The sequence below is a fragment of the Lagopus leucura genome, unplaced genomic scaffold (genome assembly GCF_019238085.1).
Source record: "Lagopus leucura isolate 7727_CA_CO unplaced genomic scaffold, USGS_WTPT01 Super-Scaffold_100029, whole genome shotgun sequence".
NCBI classification, from domain to species: Eukaryota; Metazoa; Chordata; class Aves; order Galliformes; family Phasianidae; genus Lagopus; species Lagopus leucura.
Genome location: NW_024962280.1, coordinates 5212745 through 5230352, shown reverse-complemented (window position 1 = coordinate 5230352; position 17608 = coordinate 5212745). Strand labels below are relative to the sequence as shown.

The 17608-nt window shown below is 37.8% G+C and overlaps 1 long non-coding RNA gene across 1 annotated transcript in view; it reads right to left on the bottom strand.

Annotated features, from left to right (window-relative positions):
• Window positions 1-12053, bottom strand: part of LOC122185470 — a 34822-nt gene extending 22769 nt beyond the window's left edge. The window contains exons 1-2 of the long non-coding RNA XR_006180870.1: window positions 11856-12053; window positions 8221-8280 (exon numbers count right to left, since the gene is read on the bottom strand). This is a non-coding gene — a long non-coding RNA (uncharacterized LOC122185470). The remainder of the gene's footprint in view (window positions 1-8220; window positions 8281-11855) is intronic.
• Window positions 12054-17608: the final 5555 nt, after the last annotated feature.

Genomic DNA, 17608 nt, shown 5'->3' with positions numbered 1-17608 from the left:
AAAAAAAAAAAACTTAGAAATCAATAGCAAGTGAACCTGATTCTAACATAGGTTACTGTGAGTTGTAACATCAATTTAATACCACTGAGGTTAGTGAAATGCAACAGAAGTAGTGAAAAGCATCAGAAACTTCTCCATATATCCTCACATGGAGCTCCATGCAAAAGGGAAGGCAAGCGAAAGGTAGAACTGCGTTTGCTATTTTCTACTGTGATATGATTTAGAGAAGTCTGAAAAAAACACCTTTTCTTAAGTCAAGAAACAGCTTCAGTGTTGTTGCACTCCCAAAAGATGAAATAAAAGGCAGCTGAGCATAGGCAGAGGTCGCTTATTTTCCTACAAAACAGCCGTTTGGAAGCTCACACGTAGAGTGGAAAAGTTGTTAATTTACAGTTTTAGACTGCTTTAGAAAGTGTCAAATACCAGAATCATCTCACTACCCCACTGCTTATTCAGCTATACCACCTAGTTATTTTTGTTTTACTGATCTCCCTGGAACACAGCCAAGTCAGTCTCCATTTACTCTCTCCCCTATTATGCAAATTTGAGGGTTGAGGAGGGAATATTGCACAATTCTCAACTGCCTGAACTGTGGGACTGGAGCACATCCACACACACAGAATGGTTGACTGAAAGTGATGCCAAAATTAATATGCACACTTATTTCCTTAACAAAGAACTTGCTTAGGAATCTGAACTTTTAGTTTTACTGACACAAGTAAACTCATTAGCAGACCAACTACGGGGTAAATAAGAGAAGACTTCAGCTGGTATCATCGTAAATTCCCAACAGTTGCAGAATGCAAAGGATAATTTCATTCAAAATACACATCAATTTGTTGTAACGCAATACACTGATGCAATATAATACCAAAAAAAGGGGCTGTTCAGAAAAAAAAAATCCTTACAATTAAACTATTGAGAAAATCCAGAAAGTGTAAGTTGTTTGGGTTTTTTGTTTGTTTGTTTTTTGTTTTTTAAGACAATAAGAATCAATTTTGTTATGTTTTCAAATAAGGCAGCCAAAGGCCAGAACTGGAGGATTCCAGTTATTGCAAATAAAATTAATCTTGTAGAATTCAAACTATGGTAGATTCTACTCATACCTGATTTCATCTATTATAATTAATGGATCATAGAATAGTTACAAAATACATTGATTACATTTCAATGCAGTCATGAAAATCATATTGTCATACCCCATAAGTTTCGTGAGACACCTATAAGGTTTATTTCAGTAGGTAATACCGAAATCACAGTATTTCATCTCTAAGGTAATAGCTAAAAATCGACCTTCACATACAACTGTTTTTGCTTATGTACATAAAAGCATGAGTATAAATATATACACACAGTAGATCATCTGTGCATCAGTGAAGACAGCACAGCAACAGAAGTTACAAGAAAATACCCATTAAAAGAACACATTTTGTTTGCTTTCAAAGTAATATATTCTACAGAAATCTGTTTTCTAAAGAAATTCTACAATTCAGTCAGAACTTTAAGCTTCATGACAAGGTAACAGATTTATCCTCGCAAGTTAAAGCTCTCACACTTGTTGAGCACACAGGACACCAATAACTTGACGCAAGGTTTTCAAATGGGTATGGGTGCATAATAGAGACATGCTCAACAAGATTGACCAGAGGATCGCAAACTCACGCCTGCAAGACTTCCACGCCAAACTTGCTCTACACCTGATCAACCTGTGGCAAAACCACAGTGAGTCTGGGTTTATCTGAGCCTCATTTCACAAGCTCTCCCTGATGTTCTGCCATAGAACACTTAGAGCACTCAGTGCACCCATAACTAAGCAGAGCACAGCTGCATATGGTAATAATCAACACCATTGTGCCCTGAATCCCTATATCACTGTGCTCCTTGTTGATAATGCATATGATACAGTAATACAAAGCAGATCTCTGGATAACTCAGTGAAGAGCATCCTTCTTTCTTAGTCAAGGGCATCATCTGCCAGAATCCACTGAAAGCCCGCAAAACCTATCACTACTTTTTAGGAAACATATTTCTACAAATTCAAGCCCACCTTTCACCATGAACCCTGAATCAAGCTCCTCCTCAAAAGATGAAGTGGATGAGTTGATACACATTCAATTTGAGTTTCTAAAATAGAAGAGTTGCATCCTTGCAGAAATATTACTACTGATTTTATATGGGAAGACAAACAAATTCCTAGAGATGGTTACAATAAAACAAATACTATACAGACTAACCTAGGACTAAGTGTTCCAGATTAAAAGGAATGGCAAACATTGGTAATTCTTGGACACTTCAATTTCCCCCCACTCCGCTTAATTCACATGCCAAATGACCAGCCTTATGACTTTTGTATACACAGGTACACTCACTGTGCCCACAAATGGCTCCAGCACCTTACTGAGCCTTAACCTGCCATAAAACTAAAAGCAGGAGCACAATATTATTTGCCTGCTTTTTCAGCTCAGTGGTCGTTTTGTCTTTAGCGTGTTGGTCCAACACAGAGCCCAGTTCACATGACCTTCTTTCTGCAGCAGGTTAAAGGAAGGGGAATGGTTTCCATTTACTGCATAAACCTATCTCAGCATCACAGGACACTGAAGATGATGTACTGGGGATGAATGTAAGCTAAGCAACTTTAGGGTGTTTTATGATGTTACCTATATTCTAGGTTAATGTGAGATTTTTTGTATCGGTACATTACTGCATCTGGGGCCACTGGAGCTGTGCTGCAGCTTCTTTTCCAGATAGCAGTATATTTCTTCACAGTTCCTACCTACTTTCAAATTTAAGCAAGCCCAGGGGAATGCAGCCATTCGGTATTTGTGTTGATAGCCTAGCTGCTTTGCTGTCATTTCTCTCAAGAGAACTTGTTAGGTATAATACCTCTAAGAAAGGGTTTAAGTAATACTTTGTTCCCAGACCTGAGAAAAATAAAAATAGTTTTAATTCTTTTCTCATTTCAATATCATGCCACTTTCTTTACTATGACAACCAACTACATTTTGTACTGCAACACATTTTGAAAAAAAAAATAAAAATAAAAAATTCCAGCTAGCTCCTTCATATAGGAAGGAGGCTTTATTTATTCAGTACTAGGTATCTGAAATGGCTGCCATAAAGGAAATATAAAAAACATTTGAACAGATAGTTCTTATTGAGGAAAAAAAAAAAAAAGACGAGAAAAAAAAATCTGAAGCATAGTTTGAAGACAACTCACAAGAATGTTTTCATTTGTCAAGCTTCACCTGCTCCTAAGGTATAGGGAAAAACATGAATGAAAAATACTGGGGAAGAAAGGTAGCATGCTTCCCACAGAACAAATATTGTTGAAAAGCCGAAATACTCTATTAGTTCTTACTGCAAATGTATTATTGTAAACATTACAGAACCACCAACAATTTAAGCCTGAAACGTCAATGGCTACATCCCCCATTTTCAGCTCTGTGTCTACCAAACACTTCAGTTCTGCCCACACCCCATTTTATATTTCTACTAGTTGAACCTCAACATATAGGTACCAGGCAGATTTTTTTGTTATGTTTGTGTGGAGGAGAAAAGAACTAACAGCTAAATGAAGAACTGAGCACAGAAGCAGAAAAAACATAGAAGAAAGTGGATTAAATAAGCTCTAGAAGCCTTGAAAGGAAATGGAAAGTACTTATTACTTACGTTGTAAAGGGAAAAGAAAAAAGTATACTTATTTGTTTTTGGCACTGCTCTTTGTAGGTAGGAAAAATGTCCTCTTATGTTTTAAAGGAAAAGTTCTATAGCAATACACCAGAAAGATGTCTTTCAGATGAGGTAAATTGAGCTCATGAAATTATACTTTTGAAATGCCATCTATCATTCTGTGAAAGATTCATCTTACAAGCGTAGACTAAAACAGTGATAGTACTGTCTAGAATAAAGGATCCTATTTACTTCAACACGTCATACTTCATAAAAATAACATCCAAGATAAAGCTTGTAATAAATGCTAGTCAGTCAGCTCAAAGCAAATCAGTGAGGTCTGTAACAACAAAGTCAGCAGCTCTCAGAGCAGAATGTTTTAACAGAGCAGGCACAGATGATTTCAATGAAAGGCACAGATGGACTCTGAGGAACAGAGGTGAAAACAGTAAAATTAACCCTTCAATCTTCCCAAAAAACAATGAACCTGCCTACCCTTAATCTGATCAACCCTATCTTTAAACAAGCCATTGAAATGTAAGGCTTTTAAATTTAACTTCGTGAAATGTTACAAGTTTTATATTCTCCTTGTAGTAGCTGAAACCCCAGTTACTTCCATTACAGCATTGTTTATGTATGCCACTCTAAAAGTATTGCCTCCTATTTGTTTCCACGGAAACTACAACAAATACAAGAAGAGAGACCCTAAACCCTCTCTGGGCAGCCTGTGTCATCACAGGCTCTGTCACAACATAGAAATGCTCCCAGGTGCTTAGAGGGAACCTCTTACATCCCAGTGTGTCTCCATTGCCTCCCACCCTGACATCAGGCACCACTGAAAAAAAAAGAAAAAAAAAACCCACAACCTGTCTTCATCCTCTCAGAACTCCCCCCTCAGGTATTTATGAACATTCAAGAGATTCCCCCTGTCCAGGCTAAGCAGTCCCAGCTCTCTCAGCCTTTCCTGAAGGAAGAGGTGCTTCAATCCCTTCAGCATCTTTGTTAGCCCTATGTTGGGCACTGTCCTTGATTTTCTTACAATAACACAGGGCTATTTGCTAGCATGCATACTTTGGAACAAATTTTTAAACCATTTTGTTTTAGCAAATGTGAAAAACCCAGTAGCAATTATCATTATTTGTTGCCTAAATAAATACTACGATTTTACTGGGAAAAAAATTAAAATGCATTAGGTCCTGCTAACACTTCTGAGCACTGAAACTATTCCCAAGATGTTCTTGCTAAAATAATGACTTAAGGAAATTAGTAAAAATACTTCCATGCACTCCCAAGTATATTCTGCATAGATGAGCATCCTGCAAGCATTTCAAGTCACTGTTTGACTAAAGACTCTTTTTGAACTTATGGGCCAGCACATGCACCTCCTCCTCTGCTTTTGCTTTCATGATTACATAAAAAAGCCTACTTTACCATTATGCTACTTCGTGGCATTTTCCATTACAGATTGAGGGATTTACTGGTGGTTAATTTCCAACCATTATCAACACATTACAGATAGAAGGAACAGAAAGAATGATCAGGTAACAAGTGATTGCTTTGTCCCATCCAGCCTCTAAAACTGAGTGGCTCAGGATTGAACAACATACTACAACAGAAATGCAAAAGACTTGTTTTACCTCCTTATTCTCACTTGAATAACAAGTTACTCAAAACTAACCGACTCAAACTAGCCTTGGCAAGAAGCAGCTGAACATTATTAGCATTATCTTGAGGGTAGCTTCTGCTACCTTTTATTTTCTGCTATGAATTCCACTACAACACTTGAAGCACCTAAGCCATCTTGAAGCTTAGAAGGCTATTCTGAGGAAACCTTTTAGATAATACTGTTGTCACTCCTCTGCTGTTGCTTTTTCTGCTTATATGTATATGTGCCTTCTAATGCCCCAAAACCATATCCTTGGGGATTAGGAAGGATCAGCAATTCATCTCGCTGATTTATAACATGTGTGAGTTCCCAACACCTCAAAATAAAGCGTCTTCTTTATTAATTTCAATAGGAAAAAGATATTTGTATAAAAGGAGGTTGAAAGAATATTCTTGGTTCACAAGCCAAACAAATAAATTACTGTTGTCATCATGAAGAGTCCAGTTACTGGAAAAAAAAAAAAAAAACAGTTAAACTGAACTTTTAGTATTTATAACATTTTAATTTGCAGTTGTAAGAACGTAACTGATTCAGAAATAAATAGCTCTCAGTTCAATTCCCTCTTCCCTTCCTCCTAACTCGAAAACAAGTTTACTGGAAATATTTGCAGTACAGCACTGTCTGGCAAACTAGACAGAAGGGGTTCCCACTGGAGAGAATACTCTACGCCTTTGGCTTTTCCTAGGCTCATTTCCTACATGCAAGCTTCTAGTCAACCAAATACGCAGCAGTAGCGTTAGTTTGGTTTATTATTATTATTGTTTGTTATTCGATGGAGACCTTAATCTTCCACTGAAGTCAGAATATAACCCGTGGTAATTTTGCTAATCAGTACAATTTCATCAGTTGCTTGTAGGGACCATTCAGCAGTTGATAGAAATATCATGATTCAGACCACTATATGGAAGCAATTCTCATACATGCAATCAGCTGGAGTACAGAGATTTACAAATGCATAACTATGCATCAGAATACACTCATCTTAAGAGAAAAGGCTGGGACAAATCAATGTCAGCATCATTATGAAGCTAAGTAGTCTTATTATATGCAGAGATTTACTGGTGGTTAAGTCTGAGCTTCTGCAAATTTGCCTAATCATATTTAGCCCATACCTTGCTAGATAAAGTGCTCTAGATTTCTCTTTGCAGCATTGCAAATGATACAATTTACTGTATTGTTGAAGTCAAATATATGGAGAGAAGGAGGCTGGGGAATGTGTAGAGTTGGTAATGCTGAGTTCCATTTCATTTTTCACTTCAAGTTTTCCTTCTCTCTTTGTTTACAGAAACAGCAATAATTAATTACATGAACAACAGTCCTGAACTGTCTGGTTTATTCAGTGAAATTACGTTACCAGTTTTCATACTGCCAGAACTCATTTTCTATCTTCGTACAGGATTCAGGTCTCAGAACATCTTGTAATTTAAATAGGAGAAAAAAGGAAGGGTGAGCAGCCCACCATGGAAGACAGATTATTAGAGATGGCCTTAAAGAGCCCAATCATCCAGTTGTTTGTACTACCATGTAAATAAAGGAGAGTCTGTTCAAAGTACAAAGCGTGTTCTTCAATTAACAAAGTTTGATTTTTAGTTGAATGAAACAACTTGACTGACTGTTAACAGTTACTCTAAATATATGATAACACGACTGACATTTGTCATCTTCCACCTGAAGATCAAAACTGCCAAATTCACAATGTGCAAGTACCTGACAAATATATATATATACTAATGCCAAGAGAGGGCTGCTGTGTAGAGCTGATCAGGCTACCTTACAATCAAGCATACAGAAATGACAGCTATGTTAATTTCCTTTGTTCATAGTTTTTAACAAGACCATGATAAGAAACGGGGATTAACTTCAGTAACTTTTAAAAATATGTTAAAAATAACAAGCACTGAAACAGAGACTTGGTGCTGTCTAGAAGATTGCCAAGCGTGTGAATTTTTAAGAATCCCTTCAGAATTCTTCAGACAAAACATCACAAAACAATTTTTACTATACAGCATATACTTGCTTTTTAACACAGTAGAAAGCAGTAAGCTCGTAGTACTACTTACAGGTTACACTTCTTACACAACTGCACTTCGCTGGTGGTGTGTCTGGTGTAAGACCTCAGGAAAATGCACAGACGATACCAAAAATTTCTCTCAGGAGTAGCACTGGATCATTAAAAACCTTTAACTCCACCATGTTAACAAGGTTCTCTTTCACAGCGATTTCAGTAAAATACTGCATATACTTTTGAATGCTACTACAAAACTGAAGTTTGAGCTGAAAATTAAGAACTTTCTAGAAGTGACAGCAGATTAGATACTTCCCAGTGTTGAAGTTATCTCAAGTATTTCTTATAATGAAATACTAACCAATACCCATTCTTATACTAATACTTTTGCACTTAAAGGATTCACTGATAATAATCATTAGATTCGTTTACTCATCCAGCAGCAGCCACTCAAAACCAGTTTGCTTTCAAAATGCTTTAAGGCAGCAGAATGTACTCTAATAAGTATATAACATACACTGAAAGAAAATGGAAAATTATAAATAGAAATTGAGAGAAAGAATACCATCTACTTGGAATTATATATTCTTTAGAAACAACTGAAAAACAGCTATATTTATTATATATGTATAGTATTGTATAGTTGCTGCATGCAACATTTCCATGTAATTACCATAAATCACAAATACGCCTATGTAAAAGAAACTACAAAGCAGAACCATTATATTAGTGGAATTCTCCAGGGTGGTTTGTGATACACAACTTTGACATATCCTTGCCAGGTAATTGGTAAGCATTTCTAACATCTCATCCTTTCTAAGCACTGAAAAGGTAATATTATTTAACTGGTACACAGGTCATAAAAATCCAAGGAGCTTACCCTGGGTCACCAGAAAGCAGCTCAGATTCAAGTGTTATTTCCAACGTCCAGACAAGAAATCTGAAAAAGAGAATAACAAAGGGTTTGTGACAAACCTGACACACAGTACTCTGAAAATAGTAAAATCAATTGTGACATTTTTCATTTATTTGTAAATGCCTCTTCAGCACTATGCTCAGCCAAAAAGACAGCTGACTCTTATAGAACAGGGGAGGCGATGGTAAGAGAGAGAAATCCTGACAGTTCCTTTAATGAGATTCTGCATTAGGACCACTCCAACGCTCTCCTTCAGCGTGGAGCATGCCCTTCGCTTTCAATCTGCTACTCCCCAATTTGGAGAGCATTAGCACTATGAAAAACTCTACTCAGCCTCCTCTAATCAGCATCACAGCTCTTATTCCTATCTTACATTCACTGTCTCACTAAAAAGTTACATATGGAAGCCCTCTCAAAATTTTAACTAAAAGTAAGTCTCATAAAGCAAAATTAAACTTCAATTTATATGGTAGTAAAGAAATTAAGCTCTTGAAACTGACCTTATTCAACAAAAAAAAAAAAAAAAAAAAAAGGATGTTATGGGATAGCAAGCAAACAAAGCATTCCTACCAACTCTAGGAATTATGCTACTAGAAGCATTCAATGTAGGAAGGCCCTATGTTCACATTTCCCATATTGCAAATACAGGATAATTTTTAACAGGACACAAAACTTGCCCCACAAATACTGCGAGATCAGAAGCAGGGGGGATTTTAACAATTGTAACCATGCACAGATGCATATTATTTCAGGAAGAGGCCATACACCAGAAGACCTAGTGTTCAAGTGCACTTATTTTGGGATACCTCTAGTTTGAACCATCCCAGTCCTAAGCTTTCCACCAATAACCCTTCCTTGCAGATGAAACATACTATGTAGTACTACATCACAGGATATCTTTCACTGGGAGTGGAACTGAATCTCTCACAACAGCCTCAGGTAGCACTAGCACTTCATCCTGTTAACATTGACAAAATTTGGGAAAAGAAAAAACCCACACCTCTATTCCTAACTCTTTTGAATGAGGTTCAAGTATTTGGGTAGGAAAAAAAAAAAAAAAAAAAAAAAAAAAGAGAGAGAAGAGAGTTGGCCATCTTCATAAATTCCAAAGCAGTAGCAAGCACTTGGCTTGACTATCTCAACAGAAGCACTACAGTAATCCACACTCGGGAAGCACTTTCATTTGACAACTCAGCCACTTACGAAAAGAAGTCCAGGGCTTTTTAGACTATGGAAGAGATTACCAAGGAAATAATTTTTGGCACCATCAGCTAAAGGATGCAGATAAATTGTTACTTGAAAGTGCTCTGCACAATCCTCATTGGTCTATGGGGCCTTAAAAAAAAAAAAAAAAAAAGCTCCATTGCTAGAATCAAGGACAGCGCTTTATTTTCACTATTAGCTTCTGTTTTCCCTTACTGAAGACTCACCCTTCACAGAAACATTTGAAAATCAGCATAAAAAAGCCTAGCCCAACACTAAGTCACCTGCTGAGCAAATCAATCCGAGTTAACAAAAATAAAGTACTTCAAAACAAGTTCTCTGGCAGTTTGTGATTAACATCAGTTCTCATCACTTGAAAGACCATTGATATTTCATTCTTAGAAGCCTACCCTTACTCCGAGCAACCTTTCACATTTGGATGGAAAGCAGAAAAGGCCAGATTCTGACCTCTGCTCCAGTACAGGAGCACCAATGAAATCTAATGAAGTCAACAGGCATTTACTCCAGAAACGAAAAAAAAAATTACTATTTAGCTCTGAGAAAGGCTGCTTTATAATTCAGACAGGTGATCTGGAGGCACAGCAGAGCAATAATGACTAACATCACATAGTAGAGGGAGTATAAATTTTAATGATACCACTCATAAAACCTGCATTTTAAAGGTTACAAAACAGAAACAAGCTTACAAAGAAAACATATAAATCATTCTAGGTGTCGGGTTCTTGCTCCTTAGCTATTTTTAAGAATTAACAGCCTGTCCATCACTAAATAAACTAGGATGCATTGCACCTATTCACACAGGGCTGAAAAGGAGCTTATGCTGGAGTTCAGCAAGCACATTGGACTATAACCTCCACTCTTAGCAATGCAAGAGTCATGACCATGTGTACCTTCACCATTTTACTCATAAGTAAATAAGACTAAACAAAATCACATGTCTAAATATCAGCGAATTTGGCCAAGATTACAACACATAATTACTAAAAATAGGCCAGGTAAGTTACATCAGTATTTCATACCCAGACACGTGTGTGCCCTCTATCATCTGCTCATACGCATTTCTTTGTGTTCCCTTAAATTTCTATAACAAATAATTGTGTTCTATGAATTTCTATAATTTCTATAATGTTCACAAAACCAGACTGGATCCTGGGTGTTTTGAGATAGTAAACATCAAAGAGACATAGACAGGAACAGGGGAGGCCATTAAAAGACAGGAGCACTCATCACATTTCATTCTTCATTTGTCCAACCTTAACTTGCAAGCTTTAATCCCCTGCACATAAAATTAAAGTTCACCCCAAAAACCGCTGTGTCATTTAGCAAGGAGCTGAGGTGGGTTTCTGAGCAGGTCAACGCGTGAGCATCGTACTCCAAATTACTTGCAGCGTAAATTGACCTAATTTATTAGCAAGTGCTAGTAAAATTTATTGTTTATTTATATATATATATATATATATATATATATATATATATATATATCTGTTAGTAAAATCTGCTAAATCAAACATTAACTGTAGGTCCAACATGCAAATAGGAACAAATAACACCATTCCAAATAAGCAAAACTAATTATCCATCCTAATCCTCCTGCCGAAAGCCAACACAACATTAATCCTATCTTCTCTTCATTACCCAACAAATTCCTTTTTCATTATTCATGGCTCTAGCATCCTCCTTGCAGCTTAAGCACAGAATTCTACTAGCATAAAGGTTCAGTAGAATTTCAACTATAACATGCCCTATTCAGCCTCTAAAAGAACAGGGATGCTTCAGGAGTAAGTTAGGAGATAATCAGGACTCTCCGGGTGCTAGAAATGCTTAAATATACCCCAAACATTTCAAGAACAGTGAACATCCTCTGTACGTTCTCATCCAGCCCACAGTAAGGTTTGAGTTACTCAAATTCCAGGGCATTCATAGTAGAAATTGAACCCAGCTTCCATACAGCATACCATTTACACCAGTCAAACAGTCTGGAGCAAACGTTTCTTTTGCTTGTAGTCAAAAAGAACGAAGACAGTTTGAAACTACAAACCTTTTATTCATCCCTCCCTCCATTCTGATGCACGGGAAAGCTGCAATGCAACTTCTCTATGCAGCTCTCCATTCATACCAGAAGGATGAGTCAGAAAGTGAACCTTATATTACACCTTATTACTTTAACTGCTCTGCAATTACAACTCTATTGTTATACCTATACATAAGCCTTCAACACAAGACATTTTAAACGGTTGTTAACAAGGTTACTTTGAGCTAATAAGTCAGTATAATGGTGAACTTCGATGCATTCGTTACTCAAATCCACAGACCCTTGAAACTGTGCAGGATCTCACAGAAATCACGCTTGGTTTTGCAGATCAGACATTTCTTACCTTGAGAAAAATCAGTCTCTGTATTTCACTGCCCAGAATAAGACCCACACCGCATCTCACCAGTAAATGTGCCAGCTACAGACTCATTGGAGGCTGCTGCATTAGGGCTCTTCTTATGCCCTGGACTACCTTCTGGAAGCAGGGTGCTGGCAGCCAGGTTCACTGACCAAATGACTTCTCTACAGACTTTCAGCACACTGCTTCAGATGAGGCTATTAGTTTTTAAGAGCTTTAACAGTAAATTTCAGTAAATTTAACAGTAAATATCCTTCCTGATTGAGCTGTTTAATGGATAACTTGAAGTCCATTTATTTTTTTTCGTGAGTAGACAAACAGTAAAAGGCACTTGCACAAGGTCATCTTGCCTTGCTGCAAAGCCTAACAAGGGTATCAGATAAGGCCTCACCCCGAGTCCTGTAATGTCAGAGGGAATATTTCCACCAGTTGAATTTTAATACTGAATGGAGATTTGGGATCAACCACACAGTTGCAAAGCTCCAACTGGCAATGCTCACCGGACCTAAGGCTGTGACTTCGCATTTGAAATTTCTACATCCACGCACTAACTGTCAGAATCACTCAACCTCTTAAGATGCTTGCAGTTAAAGAAAACTAATTATTTCATTTCCTATGAGCTGTTTCCCTAATTCCAGAATCTTTGTCTTCAACTCTGAAGCAATGGTATCTAAGTGAACTGCTAACGTAAGGCAGCATTGTTTCACCAATCTTCTTTTACGTCTTAAAGTATTTCCGAAAGAAAACAAACTTGAACAATGATCTCAGCATTTATATAGTACTGAACTTCAACTGCAGTAATTGTGTTGCTGTGAGCTATGACAACTTTCCCATGGGGGAGAAATGACCTGGTAACGCAAGAATAGCAAAGTCAAAAGTAAGGTAAGCTGGGGGAGGGAAAGGATTTCCCCTTAGGATGAGATAAATATAATTTCACACGGCAGTGTATATCTCTCTTAAGCCTCAGGTGGTTTTAAGTTAATGAGATTAGTTCCAGCAGGCAGTGAAATCCCAGGATATAGAATTTAATATTTTAGCAGTTTTCACTTCATCCAGCAAGTACAGTGTAGTCAATCTTTGTGTCATTTTGTTATTGCCCTGGTTGGGGTCTCATTTTCAGATTCAAGCCTGGCTAAGGCAACCCGTAACTTTGGCTTGAAAGCTTAAGCATTATGTAAAGAATGTGCTTAAATATTTAAAAAGGCAGAGAAAGGAAGCAGACATCTGGAGGACAGCATTTTTTCCATTCTTCAACTTCATAAGTACTTTTATGTAATGCAATTTCATTCTTCACTAACTTCTGATTTTTATTTAATAATACATTTAACCCTTAACACAAAAAAATACAGAAACTAACATTGCGTTGTTAAAATTTAGTTCCTAAAGAGATGGCCATTAACAGATTAGGACAAATGAGTAGTTCAGTATAATTTAAGTGCTGAACGACCACCGCACAGCTCAGCGCAACCAATACTGGCTGTGTCAGATGTTAGCATCAGTCATTACACAGCGCTGTCACACAGAAGCCTTCCCAAAGTCAACAAACAAGAAAAAAAAGAACGTGTAACACTTTGTGATTTCCACGCACTGAAAATTCTTCCATGGCCAGCTGTATTTCAGCTGACAATTGCTGTACATTAGCAACCAGTAGTTTAAGAAGTATCAGTTGTTTCACACTGTGGACAATATTTTTTAACTGTAATTTTAAGCATTTTTTGTGATAACATTACTAGTATAAAGGAAACAAAAATCTGGTGTTGACAACATGCTTGAGATAGCTCATCCCTATCCCATACAGTACTGACCACAGCTCTTTCTTCTCTCTGGCAAAACAAAGCATGAAACCAAGTCCAGCACACAAATACGAAGATCGTGTAAGTTTCAGGCTTCTCTCCAAGACTGACTCATTAAACTACAGATCTAGACAGCATACAAAGAAATTATTTTCTATCAGGGTAGTTTAACCTCAAAATACAAAATGCCCTCTATTGAAAAGGTTTCCTAGATTCACAGGAAAACACTGCATTTATTTCAGTTTTATTTTACGAACTCGATTTTAATACAAGCAGATCACACTCAATCACCATTTTAACTTCTGTTGCTTTTACTTTTAAGGCTGCATCTAATTTCTCATTCTGTGCCAAACCACCTCCCCATTATCTTCATCCCTTGTCTCCCATAAAGATGTTCTTCCCATTTGAGCTTTTGCCGCTTCATATCAACCAAGTGTCTTTAGTTGCACTCAGAGAAGTTCAGTCATCTTTGTCAGAGGAGTGGGAGTGTTTCGTCACAGTCTGTGACAGAGTAAACAGAGGCAAAGCAACATAACAGAAATGCTATGAGATCTATTTCTGTGTTTGATGGAAGTATTGGGCTGAAACCTCACGTGGGACAAAGCTGTATAGTCCTACTGAATGAAGGCAGTAACAGCACAGGAGTCTGAGGACACAGAGGCCAGCACCCAAGCACAAGCTGATTTCTAATGATTCAGATTTTAGCCAAATAGCCATTTTACTGCGATCTGCTGAATAAACAACGGAACGCTCTGTATCCCTCACTGCCGCTCTGGCTGTAAGTTGGAGAAAATTAGTTATATAATTATGTGGATGCATTTTAGCATCACTTGCATGTTGCATTCTCCTGTCATGTTATTTAAATATTTGCTCACCTGAGAAGTAAATACATTTGCTCCTAAGCCCAGTAAATACTTCCAGATCAGCACAAAGCAAAGCATGCTATTTTCAATTAACTATATCATGCAGATATAATTCCCCAGCAATACCAAAATGAAGTACTAGGGTAACTTATGAAAGTACTACAATTCTAAGTGATGTATTAGAATCAGAATGCATCATGCTCTCTGTTGACAAAGGATTATTTAGCCTGCGAACTCCTTCCACACATACTAATAACAGACACACAAGGTTCAAAAAAGGAGCCTATTTTAAAGTAGTTATTAATCTCTCCCATCATTTACATTTATCAGTCTCTGAAAATAACAGACCCAGCAGAAAAATATCTACAGAAGTATGACTGCAGGGTGAGTTACTTTGAAACATTTTCAAAAGGAAGCAAAAAATAAGTCAAAGTTTTCATTTAAGTTTTGAGTCCACAAGGATCAACAGAAGGGAGCAATCTGAATCCTTCCCATAATCCCAAATCAAGAACCCTTATATAGTTATACTTGCCATAATAGATCGGCTTTATGATTTAATAGTTCTACAATATTCTAGCAGACTTCTACAGGAAAGCTACACAGCTTTGTGACTGTATTCTAAAATATTAACGTGCAGAGTGATCTTAATTTACTCTGAGTAGTCTTTAAAAAAAAAGCCCAAACACTTGCTTTAACCTTACTTCTTTCTCTTTTGCCTTGGCCAAGTCCATTTTTACTACACGCACTTTCATTGTGAAGTGAATCAGTAACCAAAAGTTCCCTTGTAGAGCCTATTAGCAGCATTTGGCCAAAAACAAAACAGTAGCATTAAAAACTGCAATCAGATAACAGGCATGTATATGAAAGCATGTATACTTGTGCAGAGATACCACATGCAGACGTACTTTCCCGGATAAATAGAAAGCAGTCTTCATGCAGATGGAAAAAACTTGCACAGTTCAGCTAAGGGAAATGCACGTGTTCTCCGCACAAAAACATGCCCAATCACTGCCCTGTTTACCTCAGAACAGAACTTGCCCTGTCAGAATGTAGATACTCCAAGGAAGAAAAATAACAGGATAGAAAAATACTGAGTCTGAAGTCTTAACCCTTCGACCTTCCGCTCTTAAGTCCAGAGAGCTGCTGTCCACAGCAGCCTGCTCTCATCAGTGGGGATTCAGCTTCCTCCTGCTGCAACACAGTAGATGGACACAATGCCTTGGATGGAGACTTGGTTTGGGAGGGGAGATAACTGCTGACATATACAAAGGCGTAAGGCTGATGTATACAAACAAAGACAGGCTACAGAGTTGGAGGAAATGTGGAAACTAAGATACAGTTTCACAATGAAAATTAGATAACGAAATGGACAGAGGTTGTCAGGAGAATTTTCACATTCCTTTACATTTACTAAAATAAGTATTGACTGATATATTCAGTTTCATCACGGTGAGCATTAGATAAGGGCTCTTGGACTAACTCAATATGATGCATCTCCCGACAGCTAGAAATACTACACAGCTTAAGCTGCAATCTTGTTCTCTCTGGCTTCTGAGATCTGACAAGAGTGATCCGACAGGAAGCTTATAGAAAAAGCTGGGAAATACAGCTGGCAATTCAAATTCCTACTCAGCAAGTGCCCACTTACAGTTGGTTCTAGAGGCTGAGACTTAAACCCAGACTTCTGACCACTGTCACCATTAATGATCGCCAGTAAAAGCATTTGCAAGCTAAGCCATTTTGTTCTTGGAAAGCACTCCAGCAACACTTTGGCATCTCAACACAGAATCACACTAGTCTACAAAGTTCACTCATGCATGAGTAAGAGTGAATGCTTATTGTTATTTTACAGACAGAAAAGTCCTCTACAGTAAGAGAACAGGGCAAATACAAATAGGGTGCTCTGGCAGCCTTCAATCAAGAAACGCCCTTCACTTTCCATACCAAACACTCTCTACACTCCTGTTGGTCCAACAACTTTTCAGTAGCAAATGATTTCTGAACCACCACATCAGAAGTCCCTTCAACCACAGAATCACAGAGTGGCTAGGGTTGGAAGGGACCTCAAGGATCATGAACCTCCAACCCACCTACCGCATGCAGGGCCACCAACCTCCGCATTTGATACCAGACCAGGCTGCCCAGGGCCCCATCTAACTTGGCCTTGAACACCTCCAGGGACAGGGCATCCACAGCCTCTCTGGGCAGCTGTTCCAGCACCTCATCACTCTTACAGTAAAGAACTACCACTGTGTACATTCAGTATAACAGGTTATTTCACACCCTTCACAAAAAGGCCACAGAACCACATATAACACAAGCATAGAGACCTCCCAATTTCACAGCCCTACAGACCACAGGCCTAGAGCAGAAGTTCCCATAAACTAAATGATATATTCTATTTGATGAAGAACAGTCTGCTTTTAAATACGTGACAGCACATCAATGCTTTGCAAGTGTTGTAGCATAGTTCACTACTCGGTGTCAGAATGATTGCGTAGATCGTACTGGAGGAAGCTGAGTGCTGCTGCAGGTCACCAATGATTTTCACACTTTGGATTCCAGTAAAGTGCTTGGGTTATTTCACATGACTCTGCTTATAAGATGTCTTGCACATTTGTTCGCAGTAGGATCACATACTTTACGAAATGTATAAAACATACAACAATCTCTTTAAGACTACTAAAATCATCACAGTCACACTGGCAAGAACCTACTCTAGAGGAAATGCTGCCAAGTTTTTTTTTTTTTTTTTTCCCTTTATTTCTCTTACTTCCAATCCCCTAGTCAACCTCACTCCACTATGAGTTTTCATGTTACATTGACTTTATCGCTGCCATAAAGGATAGCATAGACTTTCCACTTCACTACAATGGAAATTATTTCCATGCCTAGTCTTAAGCAAATAAGCAGGGAATATGATTTACTTTTGATTTGAAAAGACTGATAACCTTGAGTTTTAAACTATATCTGACATCTCCCTGATCTTGACTTGCTACATGAGAAATGTAGGAAGTCCTCATCTGCAAATTACTAAAAATAATCAGCTGCAAGATGTGACCTTGGATAAAGCAACGTTCAA